A 23,457-nucleotide genomic window follows, 5' to 3' on the forward strand; every position below is an offset into this window, starting at 1 on the left:
CTAACATGAGTTAATAATTTTTCAGCTACCGCAGGTATATACGTATTTAATAATTACTTTCAATTAATTAATCTTTATGTAATGTATTGGTTGAGATAAAAAAATCAGACACGAGTGGGATTCGAACCCACGACCCTCGGCTAAATACGCCGCTACTCTACCACTTGAGCTATCCTGACTTCGATCCACTCGGACACTAACTTCCCATCTCAACCAACCTTTTGAATTTTCCCTCCTTTTTGCCATTTGTCATTGATGTTATTTCGGACCACGAAATCTGATGAATTTAATAATGACTTTGATTGCTACATTTTTTCCAGAAAAAAAATCATTAAGCAGGCCTGCTAATCTAAATGTATGAAGTTTTTATTTCTTTAAATTATAAGTATTTGCACCTAGTGGAGCTGAAAAAAAAGATTTAACATTTCAACACAATTATTTCATAATATTTTAATAGGTCATGTAAGATTTGACGTTATACAAAAATAAATTGTGTATAGTTACTTACTATATTTGTATATAGTTTGACAGAAATGGGGGGGATGCCGACAAACAGCAGATGTTATCGCCGGTTCTCTTCGTGTTTGAACTTCTTTTCCTGGTCTTTCATGAGTACTTTTCAAACTTCAGCCATTTGAGCATCTCGATCTATTACTGATTCTCTGCTTTTGTGTGAAGACTACATACTAACATAAGTTGATGTATTAAAATGCCAACCTCTCATTTGTACCTCAGGTTCTCCAACATAGAAGTCAGGTCACGCTAACTCCTCAGGAGTACTCAGTATTGAACCCACTCCATTCTTGCTAATAAATTTTACTCTCTAGACCTATGAACGGCAAGCCGTCTAAATTTACGTTTTTTACTGCCATACACGGCAAATGTGAGAATGTATTGAAAAAAAAACAAATCGATGAGGCGAATTAGAATGAAAGCGGAAAATATATGTCTTAAAATTGGAACATTGACTGTTTTGAAACGTATGGTTTAAAGTAAAATGAAATTGAAAATTGAAACGCTCGAGCAGAGCGTTCCTGCCAATAGGTCCTAAAAGCTGGGAAAAAAGGTCTCAAAAATAATTTACGTAGTTTTGACGTGTTTTTTGGGTGGTTGTAAGATTTTTCGTAATCGATTCGCGCGGAGTGCGCATGGGATAGAATTAGCGTTATGAATGGGTTAAGTTAAGTAAGAATAGAGTTAGGGTCAGGTTACATAATAATTGAAATCTTTTATTACTTCAAATAAATTCTTTTGAATTTCAAATTATTCCTATCTTTAAAGCATTAAAGCAACAGGAGATGGTGTAAAATAGAAGGATGTGAAGAAAAATTTCTGAATCTTTGAAAATTTAATTTAAAACAATAATTTGGCTCTTAGAAGTCAATATGAAATTTAATTACAATTAGTGCCCATTTAATGTAGAGAAAAATATAAATAAAAATTCAAGTAATCTTCTTTTAATATGAGATTTAAAAAATATATAAAATGGGTTTTTCTCTAAAATAGCACATAACAATTAATTACCATTCAAATTAAAAGCCCTATAAAACTAAAAGTAATAAGAAATGAATCGTCCATTATAATTTCCAGATTGTTGGAAAATATAAAAAAGTAGTTTCTATTTTAAAAAAATCCTCTGTTAAGTCGAGATTTCTATATATTCGTGAATTTTTGAAGGAAATTTGAAATAAGAATTATCCATTTTTTTTAATCTCGTAATAATAATAAGAGATGTAACTACATTTTCTTTTAAATGGCTTTTCAATTTAATTGTAATTAATTAGTATCTTGTTTTTAAATTTAATTTTGTTTTAATTTAATTTTTTTTTTAGTCCAATTGTAATTATATTTCCTACGGTATTTTATATAAAAACTAATTTTATATTTTTTTAAATCTCAAAATAAAAGAAGAATTTTATTTTTTTATTGAATTTTATATATTTTTTCATTTTCATTGTGATTAATTGTCATACGTCTTACAAGAACCAAGTTATTTTGTTTTTAAAAAATTTTCAAAAATATATGAATTTCACATTACATGGATCAATATCATACCTCCCCTAGGTTATTTAAATGCTTTAAAAAAGAGTTAATTTGTAATTAACAAAAAGTAAGTTGAAATTAAAAAGTATTAATTGAGGTTAAAACTAGTTAATTTGAAATTTAAAAAAAGTTAATTTGAAGTTTAAATGCTCGAATTCTTGATTTTAAGGTAATGGTATATATTTTTAAATTATAATTTTAATTAATCTAATTCTAAGAGTTATAAGAATTTCATTTTATATGATTATATTTAATGCGATCTCCTAAGCTTTTTAATACTTTAAAGGCAAGGTTAATTTGAAATTAAATAAAATTGATTTTTACAAAAAATATAAAATGAAACAATTACAATCANATATTGTATTCTTAAATCGAGATTTTTAAAAATTGTATGAAATAATTGGTCTATGAAAAATTATTTTATATTTCAAAAAATCGCCAATTAATAGAAGTATCATTTATTTTACGTTTAATTTTATATGCCTTTACATTTTAATCTTCATCCATTTTCATGTTATATTTTAGAAATAAATAAATTTTGTATTTAAAAAAGTAGTTAAAAGAAAAAATTTTGATTTTTATAGAATTTTTAATATTAATTTTAATTGCCTTTTATATGATCTTCTAAGAGCACAATTATTTTATATTAAACAAAATCACAAAGATACAGCATTGCACTTTACATCCTTATGTATCGGACCATTTGTTGAGTTAATTTTAAATTAAAAAGTGTTAATTTGAATTTAACAGGTTTAATTTTCAAATCAAAACGTGTAAATTCGAAGTCGAAAGAGTTAATTTGACGGAAAACATGGCATCAAAGGTTTAAAAACGCAACTAAACTCGGATTATGTAAATAATTGTACATAAATATTGCACGACCACAATGTAAAAGATGAACGACGTCCACAATTTTGTCGTTCGATGCATCAGATAGGTTTTAAGCTGGAATTACTTTAGGTCAGCTTTGAAAAATCATCTTCAAGCACTGCCGCCCGGGAATGCCACGAAGACATCAGAGAGTGTCAAAAGATTGAAGGAATTCGAAGAGGTGCATTAGGGACGGAGTGGAATGAGCAATGGCAACAAGTGGGCTTTCGGAATTGTCACAAAGATAGAGAAGGGGGCCGAGTACATTGTTTAAGTCTTTGGTCACGGTTGTGGATCCTTTCCTCCGCTTTGTCAGCCAAGTCATAGAAGGGTTTCGGTTGAATCGATTCCCTATGTAAATTGAAGAAATTTGTTTCCCTTCTGGCTTTTTTTCTATCGAACGCTTGTCTCAAATACGAAATCTAGCGTGGCGTTTCAATCAATGCAGACGTTGTCAGCTTAGGTTTACAATTCGAGCTCGGTCGAAGTGAATGTCAGGTTGATGTTGATAATGGGAACGTGTCGGTCGGGAGCTCCTTCTATGTATAAACTCCAGCCTCGCTTTGAGCAGTTATCGCTTATATCACGTTAAACGTCACATCCATTAGTCTGCTTCTTCCAAACAAGTAAAGTCCAATTTCGGCCAAATTCTAACGCCGAATAAACCAAAAATCTAACTTTTTCCACCCTCTTGAGGTTGTACTTCACTCCAGTGCAGAAACAAAATATAAAGGCGATTAAAGAATTTTTATTTGTAAGCATTTCACATTTTACAGTATAAAAAAGAGACCATTAACGTGTCAATTATAGGAATAATCGTGTGCGTTTAATCATAAATCAGTGTATGGAATGATTTTTTTTTAATAAATTGATCTGATTATCGTCCACTTATCGATCTTTGGAAATGGCTAAAAATATTGTTTTACGCACACGGTTTCCAATTACCATATAACAATAAAAATCTTCACTCGGGTATTTTTAGAACGTGGATGAATAATTAATCAGCGGTAAACAGTATTTTGTGGAATGTCCGTTTCGTTCTCAGGAAGCAATTCATCAGAGGCAGAAACGGGGGAGGGCTCTTAAATTTCTGCCGTTTAACTACCGGCCGGCATACCCCAGTTTCCCAATCCGACCCCGCTTTTCCAGAAGTGATAAACCGAGAATTATTTAGAATATAAGCTTTAAGGTTATCCTTAGCTTTATTTATTATTCGGGAGCAATAAGCACCTAATATATTACTTTTATTTTATCTTGATAACAATGAGAATAAACTAGCAAGCGGGACGTTCGCACTTTTAAATAATTAAATATATCAATTATTCAAAAAACAAAATTAATTCCATAAGGTTTCGTGGTCCAGATTGACCAAATAATTTTCTAAATTAATTAATCTTTATGTAAGGTATTAGTTGAGGTTAAAAAGTCTGTCACGAACGGGATTCGAACCCACGACCTTCGACTAAATACGCCGCTGCTCTACCACTTGAGCTATCGTGATATCGATCCACTCGGACATCAACTCCCCATCTCAACGCCACCGGCGTATCTAGCCGAAAGTCGTGGGTTCGAATCCCGTTCGTGACAGACTTTTTTATAATCCATCTTTTGGTAAGGTGTAAGGTCGATTGAAATAAAAATTAATTGAAAAATGGCAAAAAGGAGGGAAAATTCAAAAGGTGGGTTGAGATGGGAAGTTGGTGTCCGAGTGGATGGAAGTCACGGTAACTCAAGTGTTAGAGCGGCGTATTCAGCCAAAGGTCGTGGGTTCGAATCCCGCTCGTGGCACTAGCTTTTCCATTTCAACCAAAACCTTACATAAAAAGATTAATTAATTGAAACCAAAATTAATTTTGGTTTAATGTAATTGATCTAATAAATATTACATTAATGATGTAAGGTAAATGCCCTTAAAAATTAATAATAATAATTCACTAATTTCGTGGTTCGCTTGACCAATTAATATATTACAATTAATTAAGGTTTTTAGTTGAGATAAAAAAGTCAATGGCACGAGAGGGATTCGAACCCACGATCTTCGGCTATATACGCCGCTGCTCTACCACTTGAGCTATCGTGACCTCGATCCACTCGGACACTAACTTCCCATCTCAACCCCACCTTTTGAATTTTCCCTCCTTTTTGCCANAAAAATGGCAAAAAGGAGGGAAAATTCAAAAGGTGGGGTTGAGATGGGAAGTTGTTGTCCGAGTGGATCGAAGTCACGATAGCTCATGTGGTAGAGCAGCGGCGTATTAAGCCGAAGATCGTGGGTTCGAATCCCGCTCGTGCCATTGACTTTTTATCTCAACTAAAAACCTTAATTAATTGTAATAATAATAATAATGTAACGTGGTAAGTAATTTATGAATGAGTTCTACTTTCTTTTGGGACCAAATATTTTTAAATATTTATTTAGTATCTTGTACATACATATTAAAACTTTGTCTTTATGTTATCAAATCCCGAACACACCACAATATACACAATGCAACCTGAGGACACGTGTTATTGGATTAAGGGCGAGGAGGTCTCGTGGCCATCGTCGTTTGAGGCGACATGGAGGGTTCTTAGGGAGGTAGTGGAGAGGGCTTGAGCTTTATTTAAGGGTCGAAAGATTGAAACTTCAGGAAGTGAGAAAGGATCGATTCTTTAACAAAAAGCATGGTAAGGTCATTGTGGATAGTTTAGAGACGTAGTAAAGATTTTGTAGATTTACTTTGAGGACTTTTGATTATAATTGGATTGCTTTGACATTACGGTTTATTGGTAATCAACAGTTCATTTGAATATGACTAGTTTTTTCTTTACAGCCGTGCCTGATTTCTGTCCTAGAGGTCATCACAGTTGCCCTGGTTTGCTATTTGGTTCTTGTCGTTTGAGTCTGCACGTAATTTAGGTGCACCATTCTTCAATGAGCTTCAGTTATTTCTGGCTATAAATGGCTATTGGCTTGAGATTAGGTAATAAAATTGCCCTATCGTCCGCGCAGACTGTAAGTATGATGTTGTTCAATTGGCTGAGAAAATAGTATACAGTTTATTCTGTCACCTTTTTTTTAATTTACCCTTTTTTAATTTCAAATTAATCATTTTAACTTCAAATTAACCCTTTTAACTTTAAATTATCCCTTTTTAATTTCAAATTAACCCTTTCTTTACAGCAGTAAAAGCACAAGAGATGGATTTTTAATAAAAGCATGTAAAGTTAAATTCCTGTGAATTTGCAATTTTTAATGTAAAATTATTGGGTTATTACAATTTTAATTAACTTATATCAATTAATTACAATTCAAATTAAAAATAATATTTTTCTCTTTATTTGAAAAAAAATTAAAAATATAAAAACGGTTCTTATATAAAATACGACCTAACAATTAGTTACAAATAAAAATGATTCATTTTTTACTTTAAGAATTGAAAAATATATAAATTTGGTTCCTATATAAAATACCACATTTTTAAAATATTAGATAATTAGTTTATACATCAAACATTGGTCAAAATCTTATCCAAAATATCACGTGAAAATTAATTACAAATGAAATGGAAATTTTTGTATGTAAAATTACATTTTTTTACATTGTATAAATTCACTTTTTTCCACATCCTATATGTATTTGTTAAATTTAAACAATGTTTATAAATCCCAGACCCTGAAGATGATCTCAATAAAGATCGAAACGTTGGTGCGATAAAGAAAATATTTTTCTGAAACCTACATCACACCAGACCGCATCTCACGATTTGTGAATAATCATCGACTAACGGTCACTAATTACCACACATTTAAAATTAAATATGAAACAAGTCAGTCTATGAAATAGAGATGTTTTGTAAATATAAAATAATTAGCCGAAGGTCGTGGGTTCGAATCCCGCTCGTGACATTGACTGTTTTTATCTCAACTAAAAACCTTATTAATTGAATGTTATAAATTGGTCAAGCGGACCACGAAAAATAGTGAATTTAATGACTTGAAATGAAGTACACTTCACTAATGATCTCCATTTGTCGCCGAGAATCCAATCCGATTACACGACATTTGAAAAATGGCAAAACGGAGGNTGTAGAGCAGCGCCGTATCTAGCCGAAGATCGTGGGTTCGAATCCCGCTCGTGACACTGACTTTTTTATCTCAACTAAAAACCTTATTAATTTTATGTTATTAATTGGTCAAGCGGACCACGAAAAATAGGGAATAAAATAATTATTTTATAGAGCAAATATTTCATATTTTAAAAAATCTCGAATTTCTCGAGCCCAATTGTTTTATAGTTTAAAAAATTGCAAATACACGAGAATTGTACTTTGCATGCTTATATTTTATACTATCTTGGGTTTTTAATGCTTTGAAGAAAGGATTAGTCTGAAATTAAAATTAGAAAGGGCTAGTTTGACATTTGAAAAGGCTAATTTGAGGTTAAAAAAGGTTAAGATGACGGAAAAACTACATTCTCCTGGAAATATTTATAAATCATGTTTTAAAAAAACCTTCATTTTGTCTTCAAAATATTTCTCTATTTTTTATGATTCCAGGTACTTGATTTATAGGTGAATGTTTTGTTCTAAATTCCAACTGGTATAAGGTTCCCTTTTTCCATGTAGTGTTTCAATCTTTTCAGCTCCATTTATCAACTGACTATTTATTCATTGGTTTCTTGGGCTTTTCGATGATGTATTTTCCAGCAAGATTTTATGAGATTCCACAATACCTGACTAATGGACTGAAAATCCCCGCAGGTACGTCGTTTTGATCTCCATAATTTCAAAGTTCGCCCGTCGCTAAATCATCCAAGCGAATCCTGAATATTGATGTTACCAGTTGATTATTTATTAAGAGGGATAAGAATTGGGCAGTAGGATTAGGATGGAGAACTTTTGGGAGCGGAATCGGATAAGTTCATTTTGTCCCTTTGTAGTTAGGTTAGTGATCTAGGAGCTTTGAAAATTTGAGGACTTTTGATTAGAAAATATTGGATGCGCTGGTTGGCTTGGAGGAAACCCACTGTTCAACCCCGTATGTGCAAAGTAATGTCTAGTGTGAAGTTTTAATGGTCAAAACAGACTTCTGTCTTAAAAATCCTATAATTGTCCAAGTCTTCTGTTAGGTTATTGTCTATTAAGTATTGTGTGGATATTTTACTTCAGTCCGCCGTCTCGGTCCTAAGTATCTGATATGAAGAAGACTGTTCTTTTCAATGTATATGTACATTAGGTAAATTTTTTTAACTGCGAGTTTATTTGAACCTTGGGGGTGCCGGTGTTTTTGAAAAAAAAGGCCATTTGTAAGTATGTCGGGTTCGAATGCAGGGCCGCGGGATTCGAACCCGCGGCCCTTTGCCTTACAGTGATGAGCGCCGAGTCAACGCTTAAACCGTTGCGGCCACGGACCTACGTCGTTCATTCATTCTTATCTCACCTTTGCACGAGTCAGAAAATTCAAGGATTTCTTGGATTTTGGAGTCGGAGGTTAGTTAGGGTCTGTTTCTGACGAACTTGAGAGATATAAAATAATACAGTGCCTTGACCCGTCGATGAGAAAGTACATGTTTGGTTCACACACACTTTCAAGATAATTAAGTTCAGGAGGCACAACTAGCGATTTAGGTTACGCTAGAGGGGAAACTAGTTTACTTTACAATTAATTAAGGTTTTTAGTTGAGATGAAAAAAAGTTAATGGCACGAGAGGGATTCGAACCCACGACCTTCGGCTTGATACGCCGCTGCTCTACCACCTGAGCTATCGTGACCTCGATCCACTCACTTTCATCTCAACTAAAAACCTTAATTAATTGTAATGTTTAATTGGTCAAGCGGACCACGAAATTAGTGAATCTAGTTTACTTTACAAAACAGTTATAAAATGTGCCAAAAGACATGCCCTCTTTCGATGGAAAATGCGGCTCGGAAGTCGGCGATCAGGCCAAATATTAAGATAGTTCTGGTAAATATCGGGCTATTTCCTCGGTTACGGTCCATAGAGGGTGAAACGTTCAAGAGCTTTATGTTTGTCTGACTAAGTGGTAGTCCCAACGAGCCACCCGGAGGAAAATCGATTTAACCCCTTCCCATGAGCAGGATAAACATAAAACAGAATCGTTTTGATTGTCCACCGGTCAGTCGCCACAAGGAAAATGTAAATTTCCTCCTGTCAAGACGATCCCCTACTTCTATAAAAGCAGACACACGGATGAAATTATAAAATTAAGGTGTTGACAAAAAATGACTTAAAAATTTACGAACTTTTTACTTTTTTATAAGGAGTAAATATTGTTTTTTTTTAAGGATAGAATAGAGCGTGATAAAACACCCGGGAAATTAGCACAAATTTATAAATTTCCCCAAAACGGGAAACTGGCTAAGAGGATTTATGGAAGGGTTTAAAAACCGTTTCTATCTCCTAAATCCGAACAGATATACATAATTGAATTGTAATTGAGCTCTCGTGACTCTTCCCGTACGCGGCACACTCGTATTTCTGTCGATTATCATAATGAAACGTGGATATCCCGTCCTGATTAGCGAAATGGCATAGCAGAGAAATGATTATGAAATTTTCCTAATAGGAATTGCATGTTGCTTTGGCAAGAACCTATTGAGCTAAACGAACCATCCTTTTTTTTCGATATGAACGTTAATTAAAATTCAAATCACGTTCACTTTCAATTTATGAAAGAAAACGTTGAAAAAAATTGAAAGTGGACGAAAATCGTTATACTTAGTATTTAATTTATGCTAATGGACAATTTATTATATGGATCACATTATTAGACTTAAAAATATTCAAACTGTTATTCGTTAAAAAAGAAAGTCTCTTTTATTTTAAATGTTAATGTTTCATATCATCTACTTAGTTTTTTAATGCACAAAAAAGAGTTAATTTGAAATTAAAAAGGACTAATTTGACGAATATATCTACGATTTAATGGTGTTCTGTAACGCAGAAAAAAATCTAGAATTAATACGAACCATTTACCGTATGTCGAATGTAGGGCGGCTGGATTCGAACCCAGGACCTTTACCTTACGGTGATGAGCGCCGTGTCAACGCCTCAACCGTTGAACCGTTGCTGCCACCCCATATTTTATTTATACCGTTTATTTTATTTGTTTTTTATATTTAAATTTATATAACTTACAATGTTAATTTTAATTAATTTTCATGTGTTATTTTAGAGAAGAACCATTTTTATATTATTAAAAAAAGTTCAAATTGATATAAAGGAATTTTCGTTACATGTTTTTTATGTTACTTACTCATAAATTAAAACAGTTTTAATGGCATTCGCTCCAATGTTAAGTGACGGAACAAAGCGATATATTTGACTTTTGACCCTTGCCTTTCGAGAAGATTATTTAAAGTTAAACCGCAAGACGAATGCAATGATTTACCTTAAATCAAGTCTGTCGTACCACAAGGTAACATCTTAAGCCTCCTACTGTACTTGCTGTATACAAATGACCTACCACAGAATCCATGAACCGACGGCAAATGACAATCAACAGCATCTTTGACTAAAGAGATACTAATAACCAACCAAAATCCATGTTGAATTCAGAAATATAAAATCAGCGGACAAACTAAGTCTTCAACCTGTAATATAACAGAGTTGAGGTTAACATTAGCAACTTTAGGCTTGACACATAAAAAAATTAAATTGGAAAGAACATATTAAACCTATATGAATGAATGATACACAAGAATTATTACTAACATAATGAAATAGTTTCAAAATAAAGTACTACGAAATATGGCAGATCCTCCAAGGTAGTGATTTAACTACACAAAAATGATATAGGGATATTAGTAATTTATTCTAATTCTATTACTTTTAATTAAATTAAGCGATACGTTATTGTTTGTTGGGTAAAACAAAATAGAAAATACAAACCAAAAACAAACAAATGTTAATCCTCGTTTTTGATAACAGATATACTTAAGAATAGTAAACATGAAGATTACTCATTTTGCAAACAAACACCTTTTCTCGCCTTTTCCCCATTTTAAGCCAGTTGAATTCTCTTTGATGATGGAAAGACATCATCTTGAATCAGAAGTTGGCAATATTATTGTGAGAATGAGTCATAGAGGCCACCGGCAAGTGGATATCGCAGAGGCAGTTGGCGGTTCATAGAGAATTGTCTCCCGGGCTTTAGCCTGATTCGAAAAAACTGGAAGTGCCAATAGAATGCCTGGTTGTAGTGGATCTCAGTGCATTTGTAGCTAAGGGAGGACAGAAATGTTGTCATTGCTGCAAGTCGGAACCCTTTCCATAGTGCTCGCCAGATTCTAAATGAAGTACAAGATTACGAACCGTTTGCGGGTAGTTAGCTTCAGATCATCATCCGTTCGAGACGACCTGAAGCAACAGCCTGACATCAGTAAATCGGGAGATAATGGTGCAGCGATCGCCTAGAAGAGACCATGTTCATGTTTACTGACGAATCGCGTTTCTGTCTGTATAGTGACAGCAGGCGCCGAAGAGTCTACCGAGAACAGGGGATACGTACAATGCCCCAGTTCGTGTTCGGCAAGTGGATATCGCAGAGGTATTTGGCGTCTCTCAGAAACTGGTCTCCCGGCTTTAGCCTTATTCCGAGAGACTGGAAGTGCCAAGGCCAGGTAGCCAAGGCCTCAGCACATTACGACGCTAAGGGAGGACAAAAATATTGTTTTTGTGCACGAAGCACCCCTTTCCATAGTGCCCGCCAGTCCTAAACGAAATCCAATAAGTTTTGTGCAAGGCATTCGTCAATACACACAAACGATTCGTAATTGTTTGTGGGAAGTTGGCCTCACACGAAATCCCACTTTGAGACGACCTGCAGCACCAGCCCGCTACCAGCAACTCAGGAGACGATGGTATCCTCAGTTCGTGCTCCCTTCAATCCAGTTTGGATGTAATGCTCTGGGCTGGGAATTACAGTTGAGGACGAATTCGGATCCATATTGTTGAAGGCAACCTCACCGCAGTTAGTTATGGCCAAGAGGGTTTATCAACACAAACGATTCGTAATTGGCCTCACATCGTATGCCCCTTTGAGACGACCCGCAGCAACAGCTCCTGACGAAGAGCTCAGGAGAATATGGTGCATTCGTTCCCAATCTTGCTCAAGGTCCTGAGAAGGACATGAGGGTCTTTTAAGACCGCGCCTAGCCCTAGGGCCATATCGGTCCCCCGTGCAAGTACGGGATCGTTTTCCAAGAAGGGAGGCGACACGTTTCCGTCTACGGTGGGGTGTGCAATACCGTAGATTTCCACGTAGAGCCTTGAAAAAGCACTTCCCCGCTTGTCCCTTCTGCAGGGTTGGGTCGGCAGACCGCCTGACCAGCGTCGCAGCCGAAGCTACTCCCGATCGATAGAAAAGGCAATTCTATCGAAACCCCTAGCGTAGGCACTTCCAACAGACAGGCCGGCACCGGTTTTTATTTAAGTGGAATGCTAACCACCGTCCAGGAGGCACTGTGTACTCCCTGGGCTACTCTCAAGGAGCCTCAGCACGAGTCCCACCTCACTTGCAAGCAGTAGACTTGGAACATGCTTGCGCCCGTAATTCTGTAATTCTCGCATATAGGACTCGCATACTGCTGTCCGCGAAGTGTAACTGATCTCACACCCGACGGTTAATTGTAGCAAATCACTCTACATTCGCCAAACCGTCTACTGATTTAGAATGCTTGCCAGGCACTCAAGGCTACAGTTAGCCTGAGAATATGGTGCAGCAAGCGCCTAGAAGAGAACACCAATTGGAATGCTCTTATGTTTACTAATGAGTCGCGTTTCTGCCTGTATAATGACAGGAGGGCCGAAGAGTCTATCCAGAACAGCGAATACGTAAATGCCCGAGTTCGTGTTCCTTTCAGAGTAGTTTGGTGAAAGCGGTGTAATGGTCTGAGCTGGGAATTACACTGGAGACGAACTGAACTACTTATCGTTGAAGACAACCTCACCGTAGTCCATTATGGCCAAGATTATCGAGGAATACACCCCTCAAACCAGGGATCTCATTGGCAGGGATTTTCGATTTCTGGATGACAATGCCCGACCTCATAGTGGCAGAAATGTTCATCGATGTTGGATACCATCTTCCCATTCTCACATTGTCTCCAGAACTCAATCCCATTGAGCACATGTCGGATGCGTTGCAGAGAAGGCTTTTCGATTGCCATCAGCAGCCAGTTGACCTGCAACAACTGACTGCTGCGTTTCAACATCTATGGAGTGAATTTCCTTATGAAATTAGTGACAACCTTAATCACAGTTTTCCTAACACGTCCAAAGAGGTTTAGCTAACAGAGGCCATTGTACATTGCATTAATTGTTTAAAAAAATGATTGTGCCCAATAAACAAAATTATGGCATTAAAACCTTTTATTTTTTTATTTTTCCAAATCCCTTAATTAAATTTGCCTTCAGTAAAATACATAATATTTTTCTAATAAATTATAATGGTATTTATAATTTAAAAAAAATGAAAATTGAAGGGGAAGTAAGTACTACAAAATTGGCTATATCCCTATTCATTTTTGAACAGTTTTGTAGCATAAAAAGAGACACTAATGAGAAAACGAAAATGTGTTTATTACAATTACATTTATGAACCAATGTAAAATTAAAATATGGTCGCGTTTGGCCAGTTTTAATAAATACTAAACATTGCATAGCCTATATGCCATGTGTGACGTCACTTAGATAAATAGAAACAACCTAAGTTTAGATATTTCATCAACTTGATATTTTTTGTACGTTAGTTTTATCACTGCCACTGCCGTATTTCACAGGGGGTCCGTGTTTATCCAGTAAGAAGTCCATAAAATAACAGCCAGAGATGATAAACTTAAGCCGTGACATTATTATTCCCGCCTGGTCGTTAATTCGACTTGAGTGCTTGATGCTAAAGAACAAACTCAATTATTCAATACTTGTTTAAGACGGTTAACCAAGTGAGTGTGATTTTCCTCGAAAACGCGATTATGAGGGCTAACACAATTTATCCAAGAGTTATAACGAGGTGAAACTTGCTACTATCAAGAAATTATGAACGTGATTTTTTTTTAAAATGTATATAATATTGAACAAAATTTTGTTAATTGTTGGGCACAATTCATAGACTTTGTAAATAAAAGGCATAGTTTTAAAAGTAAAGTAATGATAGATAAATTTTAAAATATATTCACTAGCTCTTTTGTTTGATGACAAACATATTCGCTAGGAGATCTTAAATTAACATGAATTCATGAAGATTTTTTTAATCACTGCTTAAAAATTAAAAATCATATAGTTGTAAATGCATTAACTGCGTAATTGAGGCGGGTTCATTGGATGCTATTTGCTAATAAAACTAACCGAGCACAGGAATCAATAAAGCTGCAAATACTCTCTATTTTAACCTGAACTATTGTTTTCAGTACCGTTAGAGGGTGCAGTCTGTGAATTATTCAATCAATACCTCATCCCTCTTGACGGTCAATTGATGCAGCTGTTTGTCCAAATGACTTCTTACCACACTTCGAATTCTATGAATGCATAACGCTTTTATATATTTTTCACAATATATCGTTGTAAAATAATACTAAACGGGACGCGTAACACGAAAAAGATTTTTTTTGAACGCGCATCGGTATTTTTTTAATCGAACAGCAATCTCTTTGTCTTACGGGAATTTAAAAGATTACATAAAGAGGACTTGGACAGAAGGGTTTGGGAAGATCGAGGGCTTGATGTAGAACTTTTGGAAGGGGGATCGTGGACAAAAGTAGTAAAGGAGTTTTGACAATTTGTCTAATGACTTTTAATTGGAAGAATTGGATTCTTTGGATATCGGATGGGTTGGAGGTACCTCAAAGTCCTATTACATGTCCAAACTGTTCGTTTTAATATTTTGTATAGAATTAGTTGAGTTTTGACGGTCAAAACGGATTTCGGTCCTATTTTTTTTTTTTTCTTTTAGGGGAATCCGACAGCTTGGTCATTTCAGCTTCGAGCGCATGCAAAATAAAACAACACAGTTCAACTCCAAAATTTTAAATATGATCCTATACATTTGACATATCGTTTTAAAGGACTTCTTGCGCTGGAAACAATGGTGCAATCGGATTTTAAATTGGTAAAAAAATGACAGAGTTATGGCAAAACGTTTGAGAAAAACAACAGTCATTTGGTTTGCCATTTATCTATCAGATTTCATATTCCAACTGCCTGTCTTGCGTAAAGATTTGTTCTTTTTAACCGCTCTTCGCCGGTGCTCAGAGAGATAGAGACAGGGGAGATGGATTGACAAGCATTTTCCATCCTTTGCCGCAGTTCTTCAACTGATGATGCTGGGGTATGAATGGCGTAGACACTGTTTTTTAAAATGGTCCTACAGAAAATAGTCAAGTGGATTTAAATCTGATGACCGAAGAGGCCAACAGATCGGGCCATGAGGTTTTTTCCATCTATCCCGGAAGTGACGATTCAAACAAGCCTCACCTTCAAAGAATTGTGTGCGGGGCATCCTTCAAGCTGGAGAATCATTTTTTGTCGTTGTTGCAGAGGAACATCATTTAATAGGGTTGGTGAAACCTCCCTCAAAAATTGAGGAACTGAGCACCATTTAAATTATTCTCGTAGAAAAAAGGCCCAATTAATTTATTTTCGTGAAGTCAATACCAAACGTTGATACTGTGAACCACCCGATGATGACAGGAGTACGAAATTCTCGAATTGTCCTCCGCCCACGTTCGAAAATTCCTACGGTTTAGTACGCTATTAGAGATGTACTTAGATTTATCAGTCCATCGGATGTAACTCAAATCGACATGTGCCAGGAACGTTAAGCCAGAAACACACTTACCCGATGCTACGCCATGCGACGCTACCCGACGTAAATCCAAACTCCGATTTTCCATAAGGTTGCATTACCCCCGTGCAAATCTACCCGATGCTATGCCACGCTAACCTACCCGACGCTCTGCGATCCCCACTGTCCAGATTTTCGTCGGGTCGCATCGAGTACAGTCGAAAACAAAAGAACCGGACACTCATATTTTTATTCAAACTACATGTATTATTGTCGTTATATTAATTACAACATACTTATTTTAATATAAACCAAATTAACTGTGATTAAAAATTAATTAGTTTTTATTTAAAAAATTAATTTTAATGGTTTGGTAGAAAATTAATCAAAACACCGGAATACGATTTTTTGATATAATGAATTTAACTAACAATTTATTGTACTCGCTTCGGCGGTACATATACTAAAATTGGAACAATTTATTACACGGTTTTGCTCATAAAATTTAATTAACAATTTATTTCATAGTTTTGCTCGTAAAATTACACCATTTTGTAATGTCGGGTAGCATCAGAACAGGACACTCATATTTTTTGTAGTTTATTTCAAACTAAGTACATGTAATTTTGTCGTTATATTAATTACAACATGTTATTTTAATGTAAACCAAATTAAACGAGATCAAAAATGCATAAGTTTTTATAAACATTGTTTAATTATGATGGTTAGGAGTAACTTTATTTAAAACAATTAAGTTTAACAAACAATTTATTAGATGGTTGTGCTCATAAAATTTAACTAACAATTTATTACAAGGTTTTGCTCAAAATAGTGCATTAAGAACAAAAGATGCGTTGCGATTGTGATAGTGATTATTGTGATAAACGCTGTGGACTGTACGCGACGTGTGCTTGCGTCGGATAGATGTGCACACCCCACCAAAACGTGGCAAGGCGTCGGGTAGCGTCGCATGGCGTAGCATCGGGTAAGTGTGTTCCTGGCTTAGACGACTGTCCCCATTTTCACGAACTTTCAGTAAATTTTTTTCAATTAATTAATTTTTAAGTAAGGTATTGGTTGAAATGAAAAAGCTAGTGTCACGAGCGGAATTCGAACCATTCGATTCGACTTCTAGTCACGATAGCTCAAGTGGTAGAGCAGCGGCGTATCTAGCCGAAGGTCGTGAGTTCGAATCCCGCTCGTGACATTAGCTTTTTCATTTCAACTAAAACCTTACATAAATAANGTGTGTGTGTGTGTGTGTGTGTGTGTGTGTGTGTGTGTGTGTGTGTGTGTGTGCAACTCTGTATTAAAATGACGTAATCGATTACTAAAACAGTATTATTTTATACAATGGAGTAGAAAAACATATTTCAGAATTATTTCACTCTTTCTGCCTTCTTACATTCTCTGATCCATCACATGTTCCAAACTTCAATTCATTCATTTAGGAGACCGTACAAATTGAATAGTTTTCTACAAAAATGGCAATACTGAAGAAATTACACGTACGAATTATCGAAAGAGGTGAAAATAACTACGACCTGGATGCTCTATCCAGTGATGAAATTGTATGGTATGTATATATAATAGAATCTGGCTAATATGGAAGGAATAAGGTCATTAAAAATTATATACCTACCCACATCTTCATCTGCTAACTATTTCTATCTGCAACTGATACAGGCAGATCAATTTGATACTAATTTATATGAATATTGTAGTTGTACATTTTAAGATGGTTAGGATGTTTCATACTATTTGTTAATACGAAAATAAGTCGTGTGAAACATCCTAACAACCCTAAATTGTCCAACAAATCCACAACATCCCTATAACATTCTGATTATAATTGGACTTAAATTCTAAGAAATATATAAACTGAGTGATTTTTTGATTATCGTTTAACTTGCAACAAATAAATGTACAGTTATTAGCATAATAGTTCGAATGTCTCAATTGTTAACTTTTTAATTTTGAATGTTTTATATGTTTTTGTTCTTTAATTAATAATTGTTTTTTAGTATTCAGTAATAAACATCTTCTTTTTAAATGTCTTATTTTTCCAACTAAAGCTGTTTTTGGTGAGCAAAATATGAATAAACAAATTTTAAAATTTAAGGATGGTGCATTTATTTGTCTATCAGTGGATAATTAGGTGTTTATGGATGAAATCGGAGCCCAGTTGTTTCGTTAAGATTGATCTGCTGATGGTCCGTGATTGATGAACCGTGTTTGGAAAAATGTGGTAAACTTGTAATTCGCGTGCAAGTCTGCTAGAGCCTGTTCCGGGATTAGCGGCTACAGTCGGTCTGGAACCATTTCTATCAGATCAAGTCCTTATCTGACTTTTTCAGGACTCATTCCTTCCTTCAGTAATTTTCTCGAGACGGCGCTGGTTGACTCGGCCTATTCACAGTTTATTTCACATATCTCACTGCTGAATCAGTCAATTTAAAACTTTTTTGAAAATAAAATTACAAAGTAGGTTTTTTTTAATTAAACCGCACCATCTAATTGTCAGTAAATAATTGATCCTTTCTTTTGTGAGTTTACAGTTTTCGATCATAAAGAAAATTAATCGTGTGATATAACAGAAAAAAAAAACACAGACTACTCTCGTTTTATAGACGATCGAGTATGCAGTATTGAAAAAGCATTTGTACACCGATATAAAAGTGGTGAAATATAGTCAAAGGGGGGTAGAAATTATCCTTGAATCTGGGTAGTCTTCTTATATTTTATTCAAAATCCAAAAGGAATATTGTACATAGTAGGTCAAACATTTTTTAAATAAATAACATTTATTACCATCTGTACGTTATAATACACTTCGAGGTCGTTGTGGAGGGTATGGAGGCATAGTAGGGCGCGTTGACTATGCTTCTAAGGACGTTGGAGTGGAAGAACAAAATCTAGAAATTTTAAGACTTTTTATGCCATCTAAATTAGGGTAACATTTATTTTATACCTTCCTTGTGTTGTTTTGGCTTTTGTCTTTTGTGAGATATTGTAAATTATTAAATTCACTAATTTCGTGATCCGCTTGACCAATTAATACTATACACTTAATTAAGGTTTTTAGTTGAGATGAAAAAAGTTAATGGCACGAGAGGGATTCGAACCCACGACCTTCGGCTTGATACGCCGCTGCTCTACCACCTGAGCTGTCGTGACCTCGATCCACTCGGACATCAACTCCCCATCTCAACCCCACCTTATGAGTTTTCCCTCCTTTTGCCATTATTCAAATGTCGATTACATACACATATAATTATTATTAACGTACATATAAACACATGTACATTTAAATATACACACAGTATACATAATTGTATATGTGAGGAAACAGCCCCCGTTTCTCTTAAGAAGTGGAACAGGGGGCCCAACAATTGACCCTAATACCATCTCTATCATAGGACATGCCTATTCGCTCCCTCTAAGGGCCAAGGTATGGCACCTTCACCTTTCACAGATCCGGCATACTGAGCAACCTTATTCTACAAACAGGGAACCTGCGCGGGTTTTGACACAAAATCATCGGGTGTCCGTGAGTCAGTCGGGTACAGCTCCTCAATCTGATTAGGACGATCCTTTTCTTAAGGTTCAGAATCTCAGGGGTAAAGAATGCGGCAAAGGAGCCGATGGCCGAACGATGGCCCTCTGAGAAAACCCCTATTTTTAGGTTTCAGAAAAACATTTTCTTTATCGTGCCAACGTTTCGATCTTTATTGAGATCATCTTCAGGGCCTAANAATAAAGATCGAAACGTTGGCACGATAAAGAAAATGTTTTTTTGAAACCTACATCACACCAGACCGCATCTCACGATTTCTGAATAATTATCGATTAACAGTCACTAATCACCACACACACACACCTATTTTTAGGCATGTAATTCGGAGAAGGAAAAAGCCAGTGTTTTCTATAACAAAAACTCGCACGGAAAAAATTCCATTTTGGCCCAAAGCGCGATAATTGAGGATGATTAGTGCTGTTAACATTCATTAAAATTATACGCATGTGTATTTATACATATACATCCATTTCATTGTATACTGTTTGTACCAATCGGTTTAATTTGTAAATTACAAAAAACACTTACTTGTTTATTTATTTATTTATTTATTTATTTTTTAACGAGGGTTGGCAACAGCAGAGGACATATCAACCGTCAGGGTGCCGGTGTTTTTGAAAAAAAGGCCATCTGTAAGTATGTCGGGTTCGAATGCAGGGCCGCTGGTTTCGAACCCGGGACCTTTACCTTACAGTGACGAGCGCCGTGTCAACGCCTAGACCGTTGTGGCCACTGACGCCCCTACAAACGTCTAAAAGGTCTTTTTTTAAAAATACATTAATAAACATTGGAAAACATTTTTTAATTAGTGTTTTACATAAACTTGCCAAGCAATATGATCAGGATCGATAATTACCACTAAATTATAGTGTAATTTATTTGTAATTATTCCGGTCCACATGGCCTAATCGGTATAGCGATGTCAGACATGTTTTGCCGTAGCGCCCACAAGCAAAAAGTTATCGTGCTTTCCTTTTTACCATAAGAATTTCCTAATAGCATGAATTTCACACAAAAAAGGGCTAGTGGCCGTGAGCTTTTGACCCGCCCTGGTCGAACCGAGGAACAGAAGTCAATCGTGAAAATGTTTCGAAATTCATGACTGTCTCTTCAAGAGTCGCAGTTTCGAACATCTGATAAATCGTTCGGCTTGTTTTATGCATGCGGGTGAAACCGAATTTCCATTTTCCGGTGAATAAGTGAGGTCAGATAAGATCCGGGAGGAAAAGATAGACTTTCTCTAATATTTTGGCCATTTGTTAAATTTTATTGCTTTCATTAATTTTTAAATCATAAAACTTCTTTTGTTACATTTTAAATATATCTTGGTAATTATCTGCCAGTAAGGTATAAGGCCCTGGAAATAAGAGTATATTTTAATTATTCCAATTAATTATTCTTTTTATCTAAGGTTTTTGGTTGAGATGAAAAATTAGTGTCACGAGCGGGATTCGAACCCAGGACCTTCGGCTCAATACTTCGCTAATCTAACCACTTGGAGCTACCGTGACTTCGATCCCCTGGGACACAATTTCCTCATTTCAACCGATCGAATTTTCCCTCTTTTTTCCATATTCTCAAATGTCGTGTGGTCATAACTGACCATATTAATTATTACAATTAATTATTATTTTTTCTAATTTTTCTACTTTTGCTGTTACGTCCACTATTTTATGCCTAAGACATTCTCTCTCATATGTTTTATCCAGTTTCTAGCCTCTTGTTGGTCATTAAATTTATTTTTAAAAAAAATTTTCTACTTCACTCAAATTCCATACATTAGTAGAAAAGATTTTACCTCCAATTCCTGGATACGTTTTATTACAAAATTGTCATATCAAATACTTCTCTTTAATTGTTAAATTAATCCATATTTGCTTAGTGGTCATGATTGACCATATTAATTATTCCAATTAATTATTCTTTTTATCTAAGGTTTGTGGTTGAGATGAAAAATTAGTGTCACGAGCGGGATCGAACCCCATCTCATTCCTCTCGGATCGTGCGCTTCATCTCTTCCCTGTTTTAGAACTGGCCCTTATAAACAGCCCTTACAAGATTTCACTAGACATTTTCAATTATTATCAAATCTGTAAATATAGCTGGCCATTCCAAAACTTGATTTTTTTAATAAAAGCTTTTAACATTTGTGCTGTATGGACAGGAGCATTGTCCTTTTAGAATACGACTTGTTCACTTGATATCGTCTCTGAAATCCTTGTTAAATTAATTTCTATTAATTCTAGATATTGTATACTGTTATACCAGAAACGAAATCAATTTCTCTTTTCCTATTGAAACCGATGCCAACCCATACCATCACCACCTACTCGTCTTTACCAAATACCATATTTTCTTACAGTTGGTCGTGAAATAATATAACAGTCAGCTCCGTTGAGGTATGGTTTTTACATTTGAAAATAAGATTTTTTTTATCTATTCCTTCTTCAGTTGTTTCGGGCGAACTGTTTATGGCGTTCCTTATGAATTTATTTAGCGATGGTGTTCATTTATTTTTACTCCTCTGGATGTGCTTAACACCATTTATAAACTCTCTTAAATTTTTTATGTAAGATCGGTTTTTTCCACAGATAATGCTCAAAAATATTATTTGTTCAAATATAGCATTTTTAATTCAAATTAATCTTTTTTAATTTCAAATTAACTATTCTAATTTCAAATTCATTTTTCAACTGCAAATTAACTATTTTTAATTTCAAATTGACCCTTGTTAACTTCAAACTAACCATTTTTAATTTCAAATTAACCCTTTCTAATTTCAAATCTACTCTTTTCAATTTCAAATTAATTATTTTTAATTTCGAATTAACTCTTGTTAACTTCAAACTAACCATTTTTAATTTCAAATGTTAACTTCAAACTAACCATTTTTAATTTCAAATCTACTCTTTTCAATTATTTTTAATTTCGAATTAACTCTTGTTAACTTCAAACTAACCATTTTTAATTTCAAATCTACTCTTTTCAATTTCAAATTAATTATTTTTAATTTCAAATTAACCCTTGTTAACTTCAAACTAACCATTTTTAACTTCAAGTTAACCTTTCTAGTTTCAAATCCACACTTTTCAAATTCAAATTAACCATTTTTAATCTCAAATTAACCCTTGGTAACTTCAAATTAACCATTTGTAACTTCAAATTAACCTTTCTAATTTCAAATTCACACTTTTCAAATAAAAATATAGTTTTTTTCTTCAAATTAATCTTTTTTTAATTTCAAATTAACCTTTCTAATTTCAAATCCACACTTTTCTAATTCAAATTAATCTTTTTTAATTTCAAATTAACCTTTCTAATTTCAACTCCATTCTTTTCAACTTCAAATTAACTATTTTTAATTTCAAATTAACCCTTGTTAACTTCAAACTAACCATATTCAATTTCAAATTAACCTTTCTAATTTCAAATCCACTCTTTTCAACTTCAAATTAACTAGTTTTAATTTGAAATTAACTATTTTTAATTTCAAATTAACCCTTGTTAATTTCACACTAACCATATTCAATTTCGAATTAACCTTTCTCATTTCAAACCCACTATTTTCAAATTCCAATTAAACCTTGTTAACTTCAAACTAACTATTTTTAATTTCAAATTAAACTTTTCTTTAAAGCAATTAAAAAGCACGTAAACATTAATACAAATTAAAATTAAAAGGTTACACTTTAAAGGTTAACAGTTTATTTGAAATGTTTGAAAGAAGAAAATTGAAAAAAGGTTAATATAAGGATAATTTGAAGGATAAAACTTCAGAACTATTGACGCAGAGTTTCGATAAATTCAATTTTTAAACATCCATAGTGAACAGTTAAATCGGTTGATTAGAATATTCAATTTTTATTGGAAAAATTACATCAACTAGGCGTTCCCTTCGATGGAATTTTATTCAATTTCATTACGTTTCATTAAAGCTCCTCTTGAGGAAGAGATTCAATTTCTCCGCTATATCTCCTATTGATAAACTTTGCACGACAGAACTATCGGCCTATTCGGGTCACGTTCTTCTCAAAATATTTAATTTTTCGCCCATCTGAGCAAATAACGCGTCTCGGAGGATTTACTACAAAAGACCCTGAGGATTTGTACGTGTGTCTACTTACTTCGACGGTGTGACATCAACGTGTATAATTAATCTATGCTTCAAAATAAGTCGTTTAA

The 23,457-nt window shown here is 34.5% G+C and overlaps 1 protein-coding gene across 2 annotated transcripts in view; it reads right to left on the minus strand.

Annotated features, from left to right (window-relative positions):
- LOC106664727 (voltage-dependent calcium channel subunit alpha-2/delta-4) overlaps window positions 1-23,457 on the minus strand; it is a 186,223-nt gene that overhangs the window by 92,423 nt on the left and 70,343 nt on the right. The gene's annotated exons all lie outside the window — the stretch shown is intronic.

This window comes from Cimex lectularius, unplaced genomic scaffold (assembly GCF_000648675.2).
Source record: "Cimex lectularius strain Harlan isolate CLEC.00 unplaced genomic scaffold, Clec_2.1 scaffold154, whole genome shotgun sequence".
Lineage (NCBI taxonomy): Eukaryota > Metazoa > Arthropoda > Insecta > Hemiptera > Cimicidae > Cimex > Cimex lectularius.